This window comes from Chiloscyllium plagiosum, unplaced genomic scaffold (assembly GCF_037043375.1).
Source record: "Chiloscyllium plagiosum isolate Xiang-an unplaced genomic scaffold, Cpla_swu_hap1 HiC_scaffold_35, whole genome shotgun sequence".
NCBI classification, from domain to species: domain Eukaryota; kingdom Metazoa; phylum Chordata; class Chondrichthyes; order Orectolobiformes; family Hemiscylliidae; genus Chiloscyllium; species Chiloscyllium plagiosum.
Window position 1 is genome coordinate 55,202,657 of NW_028270173.1, and position 9,443 is coordinate 55,212,099.

The window sequence follows — 9,443 nt, forward strand, 5'->3', positions numbered from 1 at the left end:
CAGAAATTTTTCCCGTCCACCATCTTGGATTACCCAGAATCCAAGCTAACATTTGGAGTCTAGCTGCCTCTTCACCAGCTCTGCTGGTTTCCTGGCTAATATCTATCCTTCCATCAGCATCTAAAAAATGTCAGGTCATCTAATAGTTACCATGCTGTTAATTGTGGGATATAACAGTGCACAGATTCAGTGCCACATTTCGCATATTACAACGGTGAATTTGGTTCTATACTATGCACATGTTTGACTGTAAAATGTCTTGACCTTCTGAGGGGTCCCAAATAATTACAAGCTTATTCTGGTCTGTATACAATGCCAGGCAATGTCTGGGACAATTGACCATTGCCTCCCTAAGATTTGTCTGACTGCAAAGATCAATGCAGGTTATCAACAGTGAGAATGCTTTACTCGTTATTAACCGTTGTGTTCTTCTTAATTGTACACGGGAATTCAAAGGATTAAGAAAGCGGTGAGTGTACATTATATGACTTACATATTCACCATTGGTGTATTTAATTTTAACTATTTTAGTTAATATTTCAAGCAAACATGTTGTTAATCCATTTTCTCAGACTCCAGGAAATGGGACAAAAAACGGAAGCGAGTGTGATAAGCAAAGGCCTGGAATTGGGAATATTCAAGGGACCCCTGCAATACACTGTCTGGAAAGAAATGTTACAAATCCTCTCACCTGGTAAGTGGCGTATGGGTTGGTTCTAATTCCTGAAGAAGGGCCTGTGCCCGAAACGTCGAATCTCCTGTTCCCTGGATGCTGCCTGACCTGCTGTGCTGTTCCAGCAATAAAGTTTCAACTTTGATCTCCAGCATCTGCAGACCTCACTTTCTCCTTGGTTATAATTCTCTCTCCAGTAAAAATTGATAGATTTACTACAATTATCTCTTTCTGGTAAATACAGATGGATTTATTGCAATCCTTTTACTTTCCCAGTCAAACCAATAGATAAACGTCTTGTTCTGCGATCACACTAATTCATAATATGGTATGTGGAACTCAGTGCCAGTGTGATGACTGGTATGTAGACCATATACATCAAAGACAGGCAGATCATATCAAATGGCAGTCTGTTTGGCTGTTCACCAAACATGCAAGGTACTGGACAGACCCAAAACTCACAACACAGAGTCCAATTCTCGATGTGATTCTGCAATTGGGCAGAATTTTCTGGAATATCCTTAAAAATGAGGAATTATGCTGAAAACCAATTTAGAATTATCAGTCAGGCTCACAGTGGTGCTTTTGTGTTTATTGGAGGCAGTATAAATTAATGCACAGGGCTCTTTTCTTAACATGCAGAAAGAGATGTACCTACAGAGTGTCTGTTTCTACTCAACAAAATAGGGGACAGCCATTTGCCCATTCATTTCACAGGGCAATATCTTGACCAATTAGAGCCAACCTTCCTGATTTAAAATTTATCGAAGTCTGGCAGTTCACTGTCAATCACCATTAACTGGTGCATTCTCCATGGCAATGCCTCTACCAATTGCAGTCCATTTATCAAGCAATCATCACTCTCCTCTCACATAAGTGTGAGCTTGTATTTTGAATTGGAATTCTTGTTAAATGTTCTGATGTATGCAAGTCAAATGTCAAGGGAATATCCAGCCTTCACATGAGAGGAACTACATTTCAAACTATATCTCACTGAAGGTGCTGATGAGCAAATTACTGAAAGGAAGGGTTTGACACAACAGTAAATATGAGTTGAAAAAAATATCAATGTGAATGCAATAATTTGATCATTTTTGAAAATGACCAATTCATAAACATGACCATTAGAAAATGCCAAGTCAGCAAAGCTAATCAATAAAATCTGTTTTACTCTTTCACTTAAGAAGGTGTCAGAGAGGGAGAGAAACTTGTGCCTTTAATCTTGGTCAGCAGGGTGATTGGTGAGGACCCAAGCTGAGCAAAGGAATTAGTTTAACTGAGACTATTTTTGCATCTGATGTTATCATGGAACATGCACTCTGGGTGGAATTCATATGAAAGTGGGGATCAGAAACAAGCTGCCTTTTACCCTGGGTTTTTCTGCAATGGTGTCTGGACAAGAAGGAGGGTGTGTACATATCCAGTTCACTCCCAGTCTCAGGGTTCACTCACATTCACTCTCACACACATACAGAGCCTCTTATTCACTCACAAACTCATTCATAGAATCAGACAGTCCCTGCATTGTGGAAGCAGGCCCTTTGGCCTATCGACACCAACTGTCTGAAGAGCATCCCTCCCAAACCCACTCCCCGAGCCCATCTCTGTAACCCTGCGTATCCCGTGGCTAATCCACCCAGCCTGCACAGACCTGCACACTATGGGCAATTTTGTATGATCAATCTGCCTAACCTGCACATCTTGGGACTGTGGGAAGAAACCAGAGCATCCAGAGAGAGCCCACGCAGATGTAGGGAGAATGTGCAGACTGTTGCTCGAGGCTGGAGTTGAGCCTGGGTCCCTGGTGCTGTGAGGCAGCAGCACTAACCACTATGCCACAATGCTGTCAGAAAACCACTCTCTGAGTCACTCTTTCTCTGTGGATACTGAAGGCACAACGGGTCTATACTATTTGAGCAAACTCAGAGGAGAAAAAACATAGTTTAAAACAAAACGTAATAGTGTAATTAGAAATGAACATGCTGCTTGTACTATTCTGAGCTGTACAAGTTGGACCAGTATTTTTAGATTAGATTACTTACAGTGTGGAAACAGGCCCTTCGACCCAACAAGTCCACACCGACCCGCCGAAGCACAACCCACCCATACCCCTACATTTACCCCTTACCTAACACTATGCGCAATTTAGCGTGGCCAATTCACCTGACCTGCACATCTTTGGACTGTGGGAGGAAACCGGAGCACCCGGAGGAAACCCACGCAGACACGGGGAGAATGTGCAAAGTCCACACAGTCAATCGCCTGAGGTGGGAATTGAACCCAGGTCTCTGGTGCTGTGAGGCAGCAGTGCTAACCACTGTGCCACCGTGCCGCCCAAATGAAGTGTGCTTCATTTGCAAATTTTACTGGGTTTTCCTTAAGAAGGGGTCAATCAATTCCATCTGCAGAAATAGAGAAATGGAATTAAAAAGTAAAAAAAATTGCCTGTTTTGTGGAAGGAGAGTCATTTTGTAACAAGAGGCTTATTAGTAACCGAACGAGAGGGGGAATGTGTCACATTGGGGAGCTGTGTGTTGTGTGCAGATGTTTTTCTAATTAAGAGAATTAGAGTCAAATTCTGAGTCAATGATGGCCTTCTGTAAAGTATTCAGTTAGTCCTATTTCTCCACTTTATCCATGTGTGCCTCCAAAGTTTACTTCATTCAAACAACCAAACCAGTTTCCTTCCAAAGCCATGGATTGTTTCAGTTTGCACTGACCTTGTGAGTAACCAAGTTCAGGGCGTTACCACTTGCTGCATTAGAAAGATGTTGCACCATGTATCCAAAACTTTAAATGTCCCTTCGTGTTTGTACTATGAGCAGATGGGAAGACTATTGTCCTTGCCCGCATTATCCAAACTGAGCATAATGTTGGAGGCTTGTATCACATCTGCCCACGAGTGCTTGTGCTGCATAGAGAACAAGTTTAGCTTCTCCACCCCAGCCTTGTAGCTGGAGCTATTCTGGGAAACCTCGGCTTGCCCCCTCTAAAGGACATCTTTTCTAAAGTAGGGTAACCTGGACCTGAGGCCTAATCGGAGCTTGACCAAGGTCCAGGATAACACTCCCTGCTTTTGTACTTGTTTCTTCTGATGGCCAACATCTCCCAGGCTGTGTAGCCTCTGGTTCTCTCTCGGTGTGTCCTATTTAAGGCAGGAATGAAGAGACCGTGTGTCTTTGGAGACCTTTCCTTTGAAAGGCAGAGGAAGCAGAGCTCTTGAATCTTTTTAAGGCAGAGACAGATAGATTGTTGATGAATGAGGTGGGTTGGGCATGGGAGTAGGTGGGAATGTAGAGCCGTCAGATCAGCGTGACCTGACTGAATGGTGGAGCAGCCTAGAGGGGCTGAATGGCCTTACTCCTGCTCCGAATGATATCTTTACACATCCTGCCAACATCAAAGAGCTGTACACAAGCCCTGCCAGTTCCTCTGTTCCTGCACACCCTGTAGAACTGGATTTCAGTTTCTCTTCGGAAGTGGGGAAAGAATGGAGAGCCACACTGGGAAGGGTTAGGAATGGGCTGTAGTGCAATGTAAAACATGGACTAACATATAAACACCAAATGGGGGAGACAGTGACCTAGTGCTATTATCCCTGGACTGTTAACCAGAGATCCAGATAACGTTCTAGGGAATGGCAGATGGTGGAATTTGAATTCAATGAAAAAATATTTGAACTTATGAACCAAATGATGACCATAAAGCCAATTTTGATTATTGGTAAAAGCAGAATTAGTTCATGAATGTCTCCTAGGGAAAGAAACTGCCATCCTTACCTGGCCTAGATGTGACTCCACAGCCACAGTGATGGGTAATGAATGCTGGCCTAGCCAGAGATACCCACGTGTATGAATAAAACGTGTTCCTGAGTCCCTCCAGTGTTTGCGCCATGAGCTGATGAAGAGATTTCCTTTCCTTGTCCATAATGTCTGAACCTGACATAATCTCAGACACTTGTAACAAATCTCCCCCTCAGTCTCAATGTTTATGTCAGTTCACGCTGTGTTTTTCTTTCACAGCCAAGAGAGTCACCATCACAGGAAGTGCCCTCACAGTTCACTGGCGGTGACCAGCAAGCTCAGAGTCAGTCCCCTGAACTGAGGAGGTTCCAGATCTCCTGGTTATATTTTTCTTTATTTTATCTTTCTTCTCCCCTGCGATAGTGCTTATTTTTCCTCACATCACCCATGTTGTGCAGGGACTCAGCAAAGATACCAATTGCAGAAATAATTGTATTCAATACTCCTTCATCAGGAAAAACTTCAATGTGGCTGGGAACCAGTAATAAGCAAAGCCCGAAAGGGGCAATGCTTATGTCAGGGACGTTAATAAACTGCATGAGGTTTTTTCCAGTTGTGACATGGTCGCCATTAGGTCAGCTTTTCATCACATTTTTCTCTTCAAGTAAGATGTCAATATTTGCCGTTGGGGGATTTGAACAGAATGTTAGCTTGAGATGCTGCATTACTAACTCAGTGACACTACCATTACAGCACTGCTTCCAAAGGTAGGGACGCTACCACTACACTGAAACTCAGGTAGCATTGGGATTTGAACTAACGCCCCGTGAGAGGTTGTAACCGAGCACCTCGGAACACTGGGCCACATTCCAGATATCTAACATTGGCACAAAGACATGGCTCAGACAAACACGCGGATTATTGCGTTCCTGGCGTGAAGCCAACAGGCTTAACCAGTTTGGGGACCAAACCTCGGACCTTAGAGTCATTTAACTCACACAGTACCTGTCTGAGCTTCCTGCCCAACTCCATGAAGTGTTACACTCCACTACAGCCTACCCCTTCCCGCTGTGACTCTCTATTGATGTTTCCTCATTCACTTATCCAGCTTCCCCTGAAATGCACACACTCTCCAATCCAAACACTCCCTATGGCAGCAAGCTGCATGTTTTTTCCTGTCCTGTACAGTGGCTCAGTGGTTAGCACTGCAGTCTTGCAGCGCCAGGAACCTGGGTTCGATTCCAGCCTTGGGTGACTGGGATTTGCACATTCTCTCCATCTCTGCGTGGGTTTGTTCTGGTTCCCTCCTGCAGTCCAAAGATGTGCGGGTTAGGGTGGATACGCCATGCGAAATTGCCCCATAGTGTTCAGGGATGTGGAGGTTAGGTGCATTAGTCAGGGGTAGCGGAATGGATTTGGGTCGGATACTCTTCGGAAGTTCGATGTGGATTTGTTGGGCCAAAGGGCCTGTTTCCCCACTGTAGGGATTCTATTCGAAAGATGTTTCTATTCTAGAGTCATAGAGATGTACAGCATGGAAACTGACGCTTCAGTCCAACTTGTCCATGCCAACCATATAACCCCACCCAATCTAGTCCCACCTGCCAGCACCCGGCCCATATCCCTCCAAATCCTTCCTATTCATATACCCATCCAAATGCCTCTTAAATGTTGCAATTGTACCAGCCACTTCCTCTGGCAGCTCATTCCATTCAGGGACCACAGTCTGCATGAAAGTGTTGCCTCTTTGGTCTCTTTTATATCTTTCCCCTCTCACATAAAACCTATGCCCTCTAGTTCTGGACTCCCCCACCCCAGGGAAAAGACTTTGCCTCTCTACCCTATCCATGCCCCTCATTAATTTGTAAACCTCTATAAGGTCACCCCCTCAGCCTCCGATGCTCCAGGCCCAGCTTGTTCAGCCTCTTCCTATAGCTCAAATCCTCCAACCCTGGCAACATCCTTGTAAATCTTTTCTGAACCCTTTCAAGTGTCGCAACATCTTTCCGATAGGAAGGAGACCAGAATTGCACGCAATATTCCAACAGTGGCCTAACCAATGTCCTGTACAGCTGCAACATGACCTCCCAACTCCTGTACTCAATACTCTGACCAATAAAGGAAAGCATACCAAACGCCTTCTTCACTGTCCTATCTACCTGTGACACTACTTTCAAGGAGCTATGAACCTGCACTCCAAGGTCTCTTTATTCAGCAACACTCCCTAGGACCTTACCATTAAGTGTACAAGTCCTGCTAAGGTTTGCTTTCCAAAAATGCAGCACCTCACATTTATCTGAATTAAACTTCATCTGCCACTTCTCAGCCCATTGGCCCATCTGGTCAAGATCCTGTTGTAATCTGAGGTAACCCTCTTCGCTGTCCACTACACCTCCAATTTTGGTGTCATCTGCAAACTCACTAACTGTACCTCTTAGCTCGCATCCGAATCATTTATAAATATGACGAAAAGTAGAGGACCCAGCACCGATCCTTGTGCCACTCCACTGGACACAGGCCTCCAGTCTGAAAAACAAGCCTCCACCACCACCCTCTGTCTTCTACCTTTAAGCCAGTTCTGGCTAGTTCCCCCTGTATTCCATGAAATCTAAACTTGCTAACCAGTTGATTTCCCTGACTGGATTTTATAGAATCCCTACAGTGTGGAAACAGGCCCTTTGGCCCAACAAGTCCACACTGACCCTCTGAAGAGTATCCCACCCAATCCCATTGTTCATTCCCCTATACTTACCCTGACTAATTTACCTAACCTACACATTCCTGAACACTATGGGATTATTTAGCATGGCCAGTTCACTGAACCCGCACATGTTTAGCCTGTGGGAAGAAACCAGAGCACCCGGCAGAAACCCACGCAGACTCGGGGAGAATGTGCAAACGCCACACAGACAGTTGCCCGAGGTGGGAATTGAACCTGGGTCTCTGGCGCTGTGAGGCAGCAGCGCTGATCCCTGAGCCACCATGTCGCCACAACAGTTGACAGCTCTTCTCTTGATAGTGTCTGGTTTTGATTGTTCCCGTGTCGCGCGTTTCTAACCTTCTTGTTATTTTCACAAACAAAGTGCCAGCGCCGCTCACCCTGGATCCTGGCACAGCGCAGGCCAGGCTCCTGCTGTCCGAGGACCTGACCGTGGTCTGCGCCAGCGATGAGAGGAGAAACCTACCGAACAACAGGGAGAGGTTCGAGACCTGCACCTGCGTGCTGAGCAGCCAGGGCTTCAGCTCCGGCCGGCACTACTGGGTGGGGAGGTGGCTAACAAGACCGACTGGGACTTGGGCTTGGCCCGGGAGAATGCCCAAATGAAGGGCCAGATCACGCTGATGCCCTCGATTGGCTATTGGACCATATGTCAGAGGCGAGAGCACATCTACAGGGCCCTGACTGCTCCCTCCACCCTCCTCAAACTGGGCGCCAAGCCCAAGAAGATAGGGGTCTACCTGGATTACGAGGGAGGGCAAATCTCCTTTTATGATGCCAACAGCATGAGCCACCTCTACACCTTCACCGACACCTTCAACGGCAAACTCTTCCCCTTCTTCAACCCCTGGTTAAACACCAGGAACTCCGAGCCCCTCAAACTGTGCCACGTGAAACTGTAACGGGTTCAGGGGAAGGGGGAATGGGGCACACCTCGTCAGAGCTCTAACGTTGGTTGGGGAAACGTGATGCACAAATCTCCTGGGAAATCCAGCAAGTCAAGGCCTCAGCCAGTTGGGAGTGTCCGGAATTTGCCAGTCAATCCACTGCCTCCTGGTGTCTGCCTCACCCTGCCTCAGCCTCTCCATTATTTGTCAGCACTTGCTAGTTATCCACATTAACACCCCCCGTCCCCTCACCCTGACAAGCAGTTTAAACTGGTGCCCATCTCATGGATTCATCTTTCTTAATGCCATGCCAATCTGCAGACTGAGTCACCCTGGAGTTTTTTAAAGTTGAAGCCTTGTCATTTGAAAATGTATTCTGCATCTTCTTTCCCTTATTCTCAGTCCAGTACATCTTTCCCTCTGTTTCTCTTTCTGTACCCGATATTGATCCTAAATGATACTGCGTTCTTCACCACACATTCCTCCATTGTCTTCTCCATCTTTAACTCTCAGGATGGTCAGTCCTGCTGTTCCCTGTGCTCCCACTTCCTCACCTGAGGTGATGTCATCAACGCACATGTCCAGCAAGGTAGGACATGCAAGGATTTTGACGACATGCAGGACAAAGCAGCCTGCTTGGTTGGCACCCCATTGAGAAACATTTCCTCCCTCCCGCAATCAATGTTCAGTCGCAGCAGTGTGTACCATCCAGAAGCTGCACTGCAGAAGTTCACCAAGGCTCCTTGGACAGCTCCTTCTAACCTCACGACCACTGCTGTGTCGCAGGAGAAGGGCAGCAGATACCTGGGAACCTGCAAGTGCCCCTCCCACCTTCCTGACTTGGAAATACATCGCTGTGCCTTTACTGTCAGTGGGTCAGAATCCTGGAACTGGCTCCCGCATGGTAGCGTGGGTGTAACTACAGCAGTTCAAGGAGGCAGCTTACCCCCCGCTTTCTCGGAGGTAACTGGGAGTGGACAATAAATGTTGGCCTGGCCTGTGACATCCATGTCCCATGCATTAATAAAACAAGAACAAATTGGACTCAATCTGAAGGCTGTAGGAAACTGTAACTGACCATGCCACGAGATGAATTTTACACCTCACCCATGCTGGGCGTGTTTTTGATGGGGTAAGGGTCACATTACATACAAGGGCTGGTCAGCTCACCACCTTCCCACTCACTTGTAAGTGCTGTCACTCACTCTGGTGGGAGAAGGGAAGGAGTTCCCAAATCCGCTGCCTGCTCACCATTTCTGACTAACTCATGAATGGGCCATTAAGCTGCTCCTGTTGCTGAGTAATCAACCCATTTTTAAGGGGACATGACACAGAAAGATGCAGGAGAGCCAGAATAGGGATATCAAATTCTCACAGTAATTAAGAACACAGGACTGTTGTGTTACATTCAGTCGCCTCCT

At 46.4% G+C, this 9,443-nt stretch overlaps 1 pseudogene across 1 annotated transcript; it reads left to right on the forward strand.

The window, feature by feature from the left end:
* The first annotated feature begins 377 nt into the window (after positions 1-377).
* LOC148140947 (zinc-binding protein A33-like) lies at positions 378-8,124 on the forward strand (annotated as a pseudogene). Its single transcript, XR_015752988.1, has 3 exons — positions 378-469; positions 573-694; positions 7,500-8,124. The product of XR_015752988.1 is annotated as a zinc-binding protein A33-like (transcript).
* The last annotated feature ends 1,319 nt before the right edge of the window (positions 8,125-9,443 follow it).